We start from the raw sequence: 15,239 nt of genomic DNA on the forward strand, positions 1-15,239 counted from the left end.
GAGATGATGGAACACTGCTCCATCTCCCATGTTGGTCTCAGTGCTCCCAGTATGGCTTGTTTTGTGAAATGCATTTTTCATTATCTCATAGTTATACAGGGGGTTTTCATTCCGACTGACATTTTATCATACACTGCCTCTCTGCTATGCATATTTGAAAACTGTCTTTCCTGAGAGCCTCTGTGTCCTGGGCAGACCTCTGTGTGTGGCTTTCTGTACCCAGACTAGTGATTATGTTAACTGTCCCATGGCTGCCTGCAATGTAGGGAGGAAGAAAATAGAATGGAAATAAAGTGACAATGCTTTCTTCTTTTTGTTCTTTCTTATCTCAATTCATTTTTATTTTTGTGGTATTTCATTATTGTTATTATTATTATTGTGATAGGATTGACCAACATCATGTCCAATGTTAAGAGATTTTTATATCTTCATTAGGGTGTTAACTGGAAGCTCAGTATTATACAGCAAATCATTGGAACTGACTTATTTTATTTGACACAAAGTTTAGCAACCAAAATGAGAAACTAATAAGCTAAGAATGCAACCAAGGAAATAAGAATATATATAAAGTTTATATATATGCTCTTCATATAAATTTCTGTAAGGAGTTTCTACAACTTGTAAGTCAAGAAAAACCAATAATCTATCTTAAAAATGGACAAAGGACTTAAAGAGGCATTTCTCCACAGCTTACATGCACATGGCCACAGCACTGTTTTGCAGGGAACAGAAATCAAAGCTGCAATGAGATGTGGCTAGTGATGCTGTTGAAAAGCACCGTCTTGGCTGGGTTGACGGACTTGCTTCTATGTGAATGTCATGTTGGTGGCATGAGGTTGGGAGTGAAAAGTTGGTAGTAGCTCCAAAGTGCTTACAACATCCTCTTGAATCTCTTAATTCAACCTCCAGGTTTTATCCTGTCTTTGTAACTATTTATATCATAACATGAACAGCATACACACCAAGATCCTCCCAGAAAGCTGTACTACATTAATCCCATCGGATCCATCCCTGGTGTACAGGAAGAACACAACAGCACGCCGTGCCTCCTATCATTGGAAGTGTTAGCTCTCCTGTCGTCAGCATTGCACAGTGTGTACACCCGTCAGATTATTACTGTGTACCCCATAAACAGGTGCAATTAAAGTTGTAGGTAATAAGTAAATACAGAGCACAGGGCATGTGATATTTATTGGTGCCTTTGTTTTTCCTGGCAGGAGATCTCCGGGCTACGGGAGACACTCCTGATATACGGCACCCAGGTCGGTGGTGGATTCTCTGCTTCAGCCTCCTCGGCAGGCATGGTGTAGGGATGACCACCCCAGGCCTGTCCCCCATCCTGCTAACCTGAGGCATGAAGACAGTCACAGCAGGGTCAGCCAGGAGAGGAGAGCGGAGTGCAGCACCTTAGCCACAGTTACACCCTGTAATCAGGAGACAGGGAGAGGGAGTGTCTTGTCTCCATTTGTCCACACGGAATTCAGCTAAATGTGGGTTCTGGCTGGCTGCAGGAATGGAGCTGATGAGCAGTAACAAGCATCCCAGCCTGCTAATGAGCCAGACACACCAAGCAAGCATGGCTGTGGGTTCTCTACCTGCCCTCTGCCCAGAGCCCTGGCTCCTCACTCCTCCTGGCCGCTCGGAGAGTTCCCTGGCAGTCAGAGACCAGAAATGCCTCTGCAGCGTGGTGATACTAATCCCCAGTGCTGTTCTCCGCCTGCCTGCCTTCCGCCTGCTCGCAGCACTTGGCTCCTTCATTTAGCTTTGTCATTGAGTGTTTGAGTTTCCTGTATATTTGGATGGTAGCTTGATCAGATAGCCAGGTTTCATTCTGCAGGTTACCTCTCACCCTCTTGCTGTGCGGAAGTAGTCACTGGTGTATGTGTGCATTTGACCCTTACAGTGCATGGCACTATAGAGAGCCAGTCCTTCTAGTACATTGTAGAGCTGATCTGTGCTTCTGTGTTCCTGAGCTCTTCTTCGAGGTAAGTGTAAGCAGTGATTAGCAACCAGAAGTGTGAGCACACTGGTAGAGGAATTCAGAGGTGAGGGTAATTTTTAATAAAAGCATGCTCAAGGTAGCAGTGGCAGATCTGTAGGACAAATGAACCTACTGTCTTCATTAACTTCAAGACAGAGATGAGAGAAATTGTGTGATGTAACATTGTACAGCCAATTCAATGCCTTCCAGTGAGAAGAGGTGGCAGAGGCGGGGGACAGGGCAAGGCTTTCCTGTTATTCATGTTTAAAGGCTGGAGAACAAGAGTAGAGGGGCGAGGAGGACCGACTCCATGCTATTCCTCCATTCTACCAGTAGAGGGCACCAGCACGCCCAGCTCTGCTCGTCCCCAGGTCCTTGGAGCAGCTAAGCTGGCTGTAGAAATGGCCTCTCCATACACCACCCAGGACCCACAGTCCTCAGTGAGGAGAAGACACTTCCAGAGAAAACAGCAGGATCAAAGTCCAGGGAACTCACTGGCAAACGAATGCGACCACCGGAACCCTGCTGCGTCCATCCGGTCCTTCCCACGTCGAAGAAGGCCTCCACCAGAGAGAGAAGTTGCTGCACACAGCAGTCACTGCTAATAACAACAACCAGGAAATCCTGCGGGGCAGGCAGCACAGAGGCCTCCCTGCTGGGATCGGGGCTCCGTGATGGGCAGAGCAGAAGTAGGAGCAATCTATACAAAATAGATAGATGGGGCTGGGGAGGTGGCTCAGTGGTAGAGCGCTTGCCTTGCATGCCTAAGGCCCTGAGTTCGATTCCTCAGCACCACATAAGCAAAAAGAAAAAAGCTGGAAGTGGCGCTGTGGCTCAAGTGGTAGGGCACTAGCCTTGAGCTGAAGAGTTGAGGGACAGTGCCCAGGCCCAGAGTTCAGGCCCCACGACCCGACCCCCCCCCCCCAAAAAAAAAAAAAAAATAGATAGATGATAGAGGGATGATGGAGAGAGATGATAGGGATAAATAGATGGATGATAGAGTTAGATGACAGAGACGGGCAGATAGATGATAGAGACAGATAGATACAAATAGGTTTATGCTAGAGATAGATGCTAGAGATAGATGATGGATAGAGATGACAGAGTTAGATAGGTAGGTAGGTAGATAGATAGATAGATAATAGTATTTAGGTAGAGATAGAGGATAGATAGATTAGAGATAGATCGATAGATAGATTCATGGATAGATACATAGATAGGTAGATAGACAGATGGTAGGGAAGTGTGGAGGGTACAGCAGTGGAGTGACTTAGTTCTTGCATTCTCAGCCCCTTGGCGGCTGGGGTTGGAGGTCAGGGCTCTGCCTTTGCATCTGACAGCCTGTACTTCCTAGTCCACCTCTGCCCTTGGGAGCAGGCAGACCAGGTCAAATTCCCAGGGAAGGAGAGGCCCCAGCTACATGCTTCAGCCCCTCCTCTTTCTGGGGCTGATTCCTGCATGTAACCTGAGTGCAGACACACTCTTCTCTGCCGGTGTCACTGGTGTTGAAATATTAAATGAAGAATTTGCTGTGAAATCGCCTAGAACTTCAAGGCACTGCAGAACATGAGTAAGGACCTGTGTGTTTCGGGAATTAGGGAGGGGCACCGCATTCCTTTTGAATAGGAATAAACAGCAGAGATTTCTGTCACATTGGGGAAAACCCTAAGGGAGACCTTAGGAACACCCTCTCACTAAGAGCAAATCAGCAGCCTTAGTTGCCGAATGTGGCAGCTCCCCTCTGTAATCCCAGCTAGGCTGGGAGGTGGAAACAGGAGGACTGTGGTCTGAGGCTGGCCCAGACAAAACGCAAGACTCTGAACAATAACCCGTCTCAAAAAGCTCTGGGGCGTGGCTCACATCCTAAGACAGCATGAGCCGGAGTTCAAATCCAGTGTGACCAATGAAAACACTTGCTCTCCACCGAGGGAGGAGCAGGGCTGCACGAGAGAGGAGCGTGCACCGCACACACTCGGAGCAGCGTCTACACTGCACAGGGAGGCCCCACCGTGCTGCACATTGGTGAGCAGCAGGGCACAGGCCAAGGGCACAGGAGAAAGTTCTCTCATGCACTTTCTGTTTGTGCGTCTGTGTCTGGCCCTGACTTGGGGACACTACACTGAAGCCAGTGTCCCGAGTTTGGTGAACTAAGAGCAGGGGTCCGTGTTTAGTGGCCTGTGTTTGGTGACCAGACACAAATCCAGGCTTAGCTAGTTAACAGATGTGTTAGCGCATTTCCTTCATCTTCGGACTTAAAAGTACTTCTTATCTCAGAGTAGCCTTGAGAAGAATTGAGATGCCATTTATGAATGGGCTTTCTAGAGAGGACTGTGAAAATACAAAAGACTGTCAAAATAGCAAATCTACATTTTTTTTGCCTTAATTCAGGCAAATCTCAGACTACTAACTTGATACCCATTTGGTGCGTGAAAGATAGAGATACCTTGCTGCCCAGATCCTAGCTCTGGCAATTACTATCCCCTAAGTCAAACTGCCACAACCCCCGAAGAAAGGCTAAAATGTGATCATGCTTATTTTGGCTGTGAGCATGCCCAGAGCAGAACCACCCAGGCCACTCAAGCAATCAGCCCTCCTAGAACCAATGGATGCATGAGAAAATCCTTGTCATCGCCTACAAAACTCTTCCCGAGAGCCTCACACAAACCTTTCATACCTAAAAGCTCATGTCGCCCCAAAAACATTGTTGTAAGGCTCTCTGCCTCACAGCTGGCGCTTCACTGACACCCCTTGGTTTGCTCTAAGTCTGACAGGGGTGGAGCACCCCACACCCCACCCCATTTGCTCCTCAGAGCCATTCTGTGATGCAGGCACTGGGTGCTTTCATTTCATAGATGGGAAACCTGACTCTCATAATGGCCAAGCCAATTGCCGTGGCCACATCTTGCAAGGGGAAGAGCTGGTGTTGCAAACTAAGCCGGTCGGCTTCCGAGGCCTTGTTTTCCCCACAAAGTGCAGCTTCCTTTGAGCATCGCCTGTTCAGAGTCTGGGCACTTCAAGGATTCCCAGAACCAAACAGAGGACAAGGAAGCTTTCTCAGATCTGCTTCCTTCCCCTAGTCAAAAAGCGCACGTGAACTCATTCTTCCCAAACGCTTGACTGGCAGCCCGCAGGTCCTGATCAGCTGGTTTGGGAGGAGGCACATAACTCCATCTTCACCGGAGCCCTGTAATACCGACATTTCCAGTCCGTGCGTCACATGTGCATAAAGAGGGCCCTCCCTCCTTAGAGCCTCTGGAAACACAAACTCCAAAGAGACTTTCGATCAGCTTCCTGATGTATCACTAGACAAGAGCCAACATCTTCTACCTCCCAAACCAAGACCTGACATTTCCACCCATCGAACACAAAGCATCTGTTCTCTGAACTCTAGGGATAAAGCAGTGGCAGATAGGCCTTTAAAAATCTCACACAGCCTACGTGATTAACAGCCAGTCAACTTATCTCCTCATAGCTCTCCTGCTCCATTAGACTATTTCCTACATGTCTTTCTTTCTTTTTTTTTTTTTTTGGTCTGTCATGGGGCCTGAACTCAGGGCCTGGACGCTGACCCTCAGCTCTTCAGCTCAAGACGAACACTCTACCACTTGAACCACAGGGCCACTTCCGGCTTTTTCTGCTTATGGGGTGCTGAGGAATCTAACCCAGGGCCTCATGTGTGCAAGGCAAACTACCACTGAGCCACCTTCCCAGCCCCCCACACATCTTTTTTAAAAAAACAAAAACAAGTTGGATCACATTGTATCCAGAATCTTTGCTACCATCTTGATGCCCTTAGAAAACACTCCAAGCTCCTCCAAACAGCCCCCATGCAGGGCCTCTAGGTCTCCCCCACCCCCATGCCCCATGAGTGCTCTGCTTCTAAACCACCCGGCCCACAGCATTTTCTCTTCCATTTATTCCCTGGCTTTGACCCAGCCAGATGCTCCTCAGCCAGTTCTCTGGCTTCCCAAATACTCGCATTGTTCTAATATTGGAAGAAAGACAAATGTGAGAGGCGAGAGGCCATGCCTCCTCCGTCATGAAGCCTAGAGAAGGCCGGTTGCGCCCGCCTACCTCTCCCCGGGAAGACCCCGGTCAGCTCGTCCTGGGCCCCAGGGGACCAGTCCTCTGAGCAAGGAGCACCGCAGTTACAGAGCCACTCACTCCAGTGTCTCTGGGCCCCTGCCTGCTCCCATGATGGAGGGCAGGGCCGCTCTGTGGATCGCTGTGGTGATCCCGGCAGGTCCTCCCTGCCGGGCTTCAACTGCTGCCTGAGAACCCCACGGCTCAGATTCACCCTACCACGACTGCTCCTTTCTCCCCACAAGCCCTGCTTTATACCTGGATCACTTGAGGAGCGTGGGGAATGCACCCAATTTCTTTGCTCAAAAACATCCCTAAGGCCTGGTTTGAATCTTCGCCATGTGAGTGTCAGCTCCATCAGCACCCAGAATTCTCCGAGTTGCTCACCGTCTGCCCAGTCCTCTCTTGGAGCCTGTCATGCCCGTCATTTAGTGAGGACGCAATCGCTATTTCCTGATGGAAAGTTGCTTCTGTAATAACTCAGTGAAAACTTGCAGAATGACACATTATAGTCGTGGTTTCTTTTGTATCTTTCGCTGCAGCTCTGAAAGCTTTCTCTGCTCTGACATAGCAGAAATAGTTTTATCATTTAAAAAAGCAGCTATACATACAGATAATGTTCTTGCCACACACTTACATGATAAACAGTAGAGGAGTTAATTAAGGAATGAATGAACTCTAGGCTTCCTCCAGGGTCTCCTCTGCAAGAAGAGAAGGTAGAGGAGACAGGGAGACAGCCTCTGGTGCAGCTCCTACACCAGTGCTCTGCGGTGTCCATGCCACACAGGGCCTTGTCACATGCCACAGAGGACAGCCATGGTCACACAGGACAGTCATCACATGCCACAGAGGACAGCCAGCTGTCTCAGTCTTAGAAAGCTGGAGTCTCGGCTTCAGGGAGCTACCTAATATAACGTTTTCTCAAATTCAGAAGGAGAGGTGAAGGAGAGATCTGAAAGCTCTAACCAGAGTGTATCTTTTCCCCAAAAATGACCGCATATTTCAAAGGCAAAGTATGTAAATCTCGGGTGAGGTGGCTTGATCAATAATAATAAACCAATTTCCTGAGTCTGCTTTTTTTTAGCCACTTAGTTTTGTTAAGGAGGCTGGCTAAGAATATGATTTTGAAGCTAGGTTTGCAGAAGTCTTTCTGGTGGGAATAAAGTCGATATTCTCCTAGAGGTTAAACAGATTTCCGTAGCCACAATAGAGAGGAGATGGATAGATGATAGAAGGGGAGACAGAGAAGAGAGAGGGTAGATAGACCGATGATATACACGCTTTCAACAGCTAACCTGTTGTTCAAGCATTGTTGTGAGACTGTACACATTAAAGAACTGCAGTACTGTCAGTAAGTAGATTGTGGGTGTGGGGGTATTTTTTTTCCTTGAATCTGAGTTTATGGTCTATCTCTTTCACGGTGTTAAACTCTTCCATTAAAGCAATTTTTTCCAATAAAATAGAATCCCCAAGACGGGAGGAAGCTTGCTTGGCCTGGATGGCAGAGCCCCTCCGAGTGGAGCCAGGTCAGCAGGAAAGCCAGATGCCCACAGCTGGGGGACGGGGGCGGGGGACGGATGGAGGGGCGGGGGGGAGGGAGAGCAGCCCTCCCCCCCCCCCCCCCCCCCCCCCGCTGCAGCCTTAGATGCAGGAGCGAGATATCTCCCCTCCCCCTTCCCTCTCCCTCCCCCTTCCCATCCATCTCCCTCCAAGGCCTCCCTGAAGCCCTGAAACAACCCCAGCAAGGCTTCTCAATCTCTCCAGTGCTCCCCAGGGGCATTGCTGAGGGAGGGGATGGGGCTGGAGACTTCAGGGCCACCGAGGAACAGCCTCTCCTACCGATCCACGAGCCCGGTGGCCATGCCCAGGGGCATTGCTGAGGGAGGGGATGGGGCTGGAGACTTCAGGGCCACCGAGGAACAGCCTCTCCTACTGATCCACGAGCCCGGACAGGCAAACTGATTCAAATATTTGAATGATGATATTGAAACAAACAAACAAACAAACCAAGAGCCATGGTGTTTTAGAGTAAAAAGAAGGATCCAGAAAATTCACAGGCTATGATGTTCAACAACGAATCACTTTGGTTGCTCAAGATTAATGTACGCCATGTTCATTTTAACAAGGACTCGTTGTCAACACTGTCTGAACAATTTCCTAGCTGCTCGGTCTGTTTGAATGTCCCTGATTCATCATCCGTGTCCTTTGTCAAACTTGGTGTTGGTTCCAGTCCCCAGAAGGAGGGCAGAACCATCTGCACAGAACCCTCACCCACACTCATCTCTCTCCGGTAGACAGGTCTTTGTTTACCCTCATAGCCACCCAGAGGTTTTGGCTGTTTGTGGGCAGGAGCCAAAGATTTTCCTCTGTAAAATCCACAAGCTCAGCACACAGGGTAGAGGTTCTGGAGCTGTTTGTGGGATGAGTAAAGGGGAAGAAATCTAGGCACGGCTGCCTCCATTGTTAACAGTTGATAAGATCAAGCTTATGACAGATCCCCTTGTTTCTACCAGTGATGGGCCGGCACAGATGCTCCTACTCACAAAGCACACGCTGGCACAGACGGCGGGCTGTGTGGTCGTAACACCACTGACATAGGCTGACACACTGTATCAAGCTGAGGGGCAGCCTTCCTTCCCACTCGACTCTCACCCTTGGCTCTGTTGACACGTTGGACAGTCCTTTTTCAGGGGAGACTGTCCTGTACCTTGTAGGATGCCTACCAGAGGTTGCCAGAGCCTCCCTGCCTGTGGGATCAGTCAAAACATGCATCCAGGGATTGCTGGGTGTCCCCTTGGAGGAAACTGGCTCCAGCTGGAAAGTAAGTCGAACTCAATGCAAGACAGTGGGGGGGGGGGGACAGGGGTGGCAGCTGCTCAAACGTACATCAGTGGATGAAGAGACAGAAATGGGCTCTTACATATGCTGTGGCTGCAAGTTCTTTGGGGACATGAGTCTTCTGGTAACAAAGACTCCCGATTGGTGCTCTCAGAGTGTGGCTTCTCTGTATCTTGCTGATTGAATCCCTGTAGAACAATCTGACACTGTGCGGAGATCTTCTGATTGTCACAACCGAGAGTGTTACTGTCAGCTACTGGGTAAATACTCACAGCCAGCCACTGCTCTGGGATTTATCCACTCCAGATGTCATAGTGTCATTCATACTGAGAGTCAAAACCCTGCCTTCAAGCCAATGGTTTTAAGTCTCTTCATTAGCCCAGGACCTATTCTTGGACCTATTCATATTTGCCAGAATTCCTCTCCATGTTGCTACCAACAGAAGGTGTGGCCTGGTAGAAGCAGCAAGGCTTGGCTTGCTTAGAGGCAAGTGGGGAAGGGCAGGAAGTTCTTCTTGGGAACAAGCCAACCTAGCATTTTCTGGAAGCTCAAACTCTGAAGGTTGAAGGAAAACAGACTTCCCAGAGAAGAACTCCAGCCAGCAGGGTCCACCTTTGTCCAGTCAGAAATGACACAAGTTCTAAGGGAAGGCCTTGGCACTAGTGTACTTGCTTAGAGATGGGGAATTATAATAGAGAATACTGTGTGTGCTACACACAGCTGTGTGGGCAGTTGGCTCAGAAGGTTCTATGAACATTGCAGCCTGCTAAACAAAGCATTTCTTCCCATCTACCTTACCAGCCGCGGGGCCACGGGCGGCTTCTGGCCTGGCTGAGCAGTGAGGGACAGCAAGACTCCGCGGGCTTCCTCTCCCACGTCACAGGGACAAGCAAGGAAGGGCCAAGACGTGTGGACCCGACTTGCTGGTTCCGCTGGTGGCATGGACAGCTTGTGCAGCTCTTCAAGGACAAAGAAGGTTTCTGTCAACGTGTGCATTGCCGTACGTGCACCGTGTGACACACGCTGGGAGGAAAGGGTCCATCCGGGTCCCAGATTTAACTAAGAAGGCGCAGACCTCAGGAATCAGCACAGCCTCGTGGCTTTGTGAATGAAGACAGCTTGGGAGGACCGGGCTGAAGATTCTGATGAAGCCCTCGTGGGAGACTGACGTTTGGTTTCTGGAACAGCTGGTAGTGCCCGGCAGCACACACTTGTGAAAATGCACGGTGGTTTGCCCTGACTAGAAAGCCTGGCTGGGAGCCAACGCAAGCCATATGCTGGCTTGCCAGGATCCCAGGGAGGGTGGGGCATCCAGCTGGGCCGCTCAGGGACGGTGCGGGGGGGGGGGGGGGGGGGGGGGAGCGGGAGCTGAGAGGAAGGGAGAGAGGGACCCTGGGGGGAGGGTCGTATCTCCCTTTATCACCTGCTGATAAAGGGCACCTTCCCACTCTGCTGCGCTCCTCCCTCGGCATGTTCAGACACGGTAAGTTGTCACTAGGAAGTTACAGGAGCAGTGGACCGAGTCATGGGACGTTCCGGGGACATTGGCTGCTGCCCGTCTGGGGCAGTGCCCGGCCTGCAGGGGCACGGGACCCACACACGGCCTTCGTCTGGGGCAGTGCCCGGCCTGCAGCGGCACAGGGCCCACACATGGCCTTCGTCTGGGGCAGTGCCCGGCCTGCAGCGGCACAGGGCCCACACACGGCCTTCGTCTGGGGCAGTGCCTGGCCTGCAGCGGCATGGGGCCTGCAAACGGCCTTCGTCTGGGGCAGTGCCAGGCCTGCAGCGGCATGGGATCCATACATGACCTTTGGTCGGGCAGTGCCCGGCCCACAGTGGCATGGGGCCCGCAAACGGCCTTCGTCTGGGGCAGTGCCCGGCCTGCAGCGGCATGGGGCCCGCAAACGGCCTTCGTCTGGGGCAGTGCCAGGCCTGCAGCAGCATGGGATCCATACATGACCTTTGGTCGGGCAGTGCCCGGCCCACAGCAGCATGGGGCCCGCACACGGCTTTCCGTCCGGTGGTCCCGCTCAGCTCCAGAAGCCGCAACTGCACAAAAGCCATTAATCCCTCCCTTTAGATGCGTCCTTCCCGGCTGCTCCCTGGCGCCTCCCGTCCTCTCCTCACGGGGCAGCCTTTGCTCCCTGCCCCTCAGACTCCTGACCACAAACCACCACACCACAAAGAAGACGGAGTCTTGGAGAACTGAGCACCTCTCCTGAAAGGCGGAGAGGGGGTGCTGGCATCCGCGGGCCCAGGGCCGTGAGAGGCTGCGTCAGGGAACTTCAGGGTCCTCAACTAGGCAATGGAGACGTGAGGATGCTGAGTGCTCTGTCCCTGCTGCACAGGCCCTGGGGAGCCGTGGCACACCGTGCAAACACACCAGGCCGGGAGCCACGGCAGAGCTGAGTGCTCTGTCCCTGCTGCACAGGCCCTGGGGAGCCGTGGCACACCGTGCAAACACACCAGGCCGAGAGCCATGGCAGAGATGGCCGCCACAGGCCACAGAAGACACCAGCGGCGTCTCAGTGAGACGCCTTCCCAAGCTGGAGTCCATGGAACGTTGTTTCCACTGTGTGAGCAATACAGCTGGAGGAAGACTTAGCTCCAATAATCAACGAGCACATGAATCCACGTGGGACCAGCTGAGGATGAACGCCTCTGCAATCAGTCATAACTCCAAGAGTCTATGAAGAGACAAGCATACCCGACGCGGGACAGAGACACAAGTGAAGTATGCAATCAAGATTCAAAAGGAGGAAAATGCCTCATTATTGAGAGTCAAGAAAGCTTTCAACTGTGGGATGAGGGAAGGGAGGTTGGGCCAAGGAAACGGCTTCTGGAAGACAGAAAGGCCGGAGAAGTAGATTAGGAGGGGAGCAGGGAGAGCCGGGGAACCCCGGAGTTCCAGTCTGTGTTGGGAGAGCCCGATTAGATCCTGGCATCAATCCCTCCACATGCAAGCTGCAAGCTGAGATTTGCTCTCAGAAGAGACAAGAGTATTGAGAATCCTTCCAAGCAATGTCTTATTCAGCTGATTCCTTTTCCAGGAAGAGCAGGTAGTTATTTAAATTAAATCAATAATTCCCTATCCAAACACAGCTTATGCCAACCTGGTACAAACTTTCGGGTTCCCACTTAACTTCTGAAAGCCAAGTTCACCAGGTATTACAAGAGATTACACACTCCACTCCTTGAGTTTTTCTGGGAATCAGCTGTGCACATTGTCTGGGCGAAGCGTCTTTTTGTGCAAAGGATGACAACATTGTTCTCTGTTGAGATTTTTCTTTTTTCAGGAAAGACACACCTGCAATGAGGAAATGCATTCCAGAATTGTCTAACTGAAGCCCATGCCATGTCACAGAGGAGGAACTCGGGAGGGGGGGGGGGAGGCAGTTTGTCCAGGCCACAGGGCCGCAGGGCTCCCTGCCCCTCCGCCCCTCAGTTGTCACCTGTGAGCTGGGAAGTCCCATCTGGGTTTCTGGCTGAGACTTGAGATCCGGGTTCATATCCTCCTGCTCAAGAGGATTCCGGTACTTCTCAAACTCCACCAGCCAGCCAAGGACATCTGCTCCTGGATGAGCCCAACCCTCTCCTCTTTCTTGATTCTCTCCACACCCAGTGCATCTTTTCATTCCTCCTCCTAAGAGGATCTCACACCTGTCATTTGTGAGCATCCTCACCACCATCCCTTACAAATGAGCAAAGCCATGAGGCTGATCTGTCCAGAACAAAAATCAGACGCTTCTCTTTCTTGAAACCATTCAACATGGATGAATATAATGTGGTATACACAGCTAGGGAAAAAATAATTCAGCCTTCGAAGCAGAAATTCTGATGTGTACTATGACAAACCTTCCAGGTGTTCAGCTGAGTAAAATGAGCCAGCGGCAAATGGATGGATCACGTGATTCCCTCTGCTGAGTTTCCTAAAGCTGTCTGCGACAGTCTGAATGGAGGCTGCGGGCATCCGGGAGAAGGGAGTGGGGAGGGAGCCTGTGGTGAACGAGCCTCCTTCGGCTTGGAGAGACGGAGATATTCTGCAGATGAGAAGTAGACGTAGTTGCACAACTGTGAGTTGAGGTCACTCAAAAGGGTTCAAATGGTGAACTTTATGTGATGCTTCATTTACAACAGTGTGTGAAAACAAGAACAAAATCCTCTTGGTGATTTCCCACTGTCCCTGGAGACGCGGAGCAGACCCTGGCAGGGCCGTGAGGCCTACAGGCAGACACCGCCTTCCTCCGCCACCCGCGTCCTCAGCCTCTCAGGCCTTGAGGATGGCAGCACACAGGTGCCTGGGGACATCACAGGAGCCCGTCACTATCCCTGGATTTGAGCCTCCTGCAGACTGAGTCTGGCGGTGAAGGGAAGGCAATGGGGCATATGACAGAACTGAGTACATGCCTGGTTCTAGAGAAGGAAGAAGAGGCTCATCAGACCCAGACTGGCCGCTGGCCGCATGCTGGATGCTAAGTTCGGTGGGACAGGAACTATGTCCGTCTTGCTCTCGGCTTCTCCTTCGGGCTTCACCCAGCATCAGGTGCACGGCACTGCAGCGCAAGCCCGCTCGACCTTTCACAGGGAGAGGATGGCATCCTGTCTGGGGCCCCAGGGCAGGCGCTGCCAGACTCCGTGCCCCACACTGCAGTGCTCCCGTGCTCCGCGAGTGTGACCATCAGCTGATGCACACAGCTCCAGCTGCATGGTGCAGGCCGTGTGGCCTGCAAGGCTGGGCCGCCAGCAGGGTCTGCTGCAGGTACAGGCAGAAGGAAACGTGTCGGTGTGTGGGCCTGGTACCGTCTCCGAGCACAACACCCATAACTTAAACACCTCCTCCCCAGCTCTGTGAGCGGCACAGTGCGGGGCACACATGGCTGGCATGCCCCTACACGCTGGCTTGCCCTGTGTGGCTCCTCTAGAGGAGCCAGGGGAACAACTCTGCTCTTGCATGTGTGCTTCTGAGGGTCAGGGGGAGACGGGCGAAGCTGCCGCAGTGGAGGTTTCTAAGAAACAAGCTAGAAAAATGCATCACAGGATGGTCGCCATCCCACAGCATCAGGCCTCCCAGGTTCCGAGCAGAAAATGTCAGTCTGGTCATGTCTAGCATTCCAGGTGTCGATTGTGTGGAGGCCGGGATGGACGGGCACTAGCTGTCCCGGCAGCACCATCCTGAGATTATTTTTAAGAGATCGTTACTGTGAGTCAAGCACACAAGGACTGCATGGCTATATGGCGTTGCCTCCATTTCACGAGAGAAAAACACTAAGGACCAGAAAACAGAAACAAGCTTCTAAACCCACACAGCTAATACACGGAAATCTCCTGCTGAGCCAGCTTGGCCAGGCTGTGTGCTGACCACCTCGGGAGTGCTGTCCACCTCCTGAGTGCTGACCACTATCTCCTGAGGGCTGACCACTTCCTGTGTGTGTGCTGACCATCTCCTGAGTGCTGACCACTTCCTGTGTGTGTGCTGACCACCTCCTGAGTGCTGTCCACCTCCTCAGTGCTGACCACTTCCTGTGTGTGCTGACCACCTCCTGAGTGATGTCCATCTCCTGAGTGCTGACCACTTCCTGTGTGTGTGCTGACCATCTCCTGAGTCCTGACCAGTTCCTGTGTGTGTGCTGACCACCTCCTGTGTGCTGCTCACCTCCTGAGTCCTGACCACTTCCTGTGTGTGTGCTGACCATCTCCTGAGTGCTGACCACTTCCTGTGTGTGTACTGACCACTTCCTGAGTGCTGTCCACCTCCTATGTGCTGACCACTTCCTGTGTGTGCTGACCACCTCCTGAGTGCTGACCACCTCCTGAGTGTGTCCACCTCCTATGTGCTGACTACTTCCTGTGTGTGTGCTGCTCACCTCCTGAGTGCTAACCACTTACTGTGTGTGTGCTGACCATCTCCTGAGTGCTGACCACTTCCTGTGTGTGTGCTGACCACCTCCTGTGTGCCGATCAACTCCTGTGTGCTGACCACCTCCTGAGTGCTTGACCACCTCCTGTGTGTGTGCAGACCACCTCCTGTGTGTGCTGACCACTTCCTGTGTGTGTGCTGACCACCTCCTGTGTGTGCTACTCATCTCCTGAATGCTGTCCACCTCCTGAGTACTGACCACTCCTGAGTGCTGACCACTTCCTGAGTGCTGTCCACCTCCTGAGTACTGACTGCCTCCTGAGTCTTGCTTGTCCAGCCTCCTGTGCAGCCAGCCTCATAACTGAGGCCGTCAGATGGCCTCGGTGCCTAAACATGGACGGGGTTCGAGGGAGTCAAAGGCTGAGGTGGGAAGACATTTTCTGTCAAAACAGAAGCTGCCTCAGAGCACACTGAAAATTA

This window comes from Dipodomys spectabilis, unplaced genomic scaffold (assembly GCF_019054845.1).
Source record: "Dipodomys spectabilis isolate Male_0828 unplaced genomic scaffold, ASM1905484v1 ptg000263l, whole genome shotgun sequence".
Taxonomy (NCBI): Eukaryota; Metazoa; Chordata; class Mammalia; order Rodentia; family Heteromyidae; genus Dipodomys; species Dipodomys spectabilis.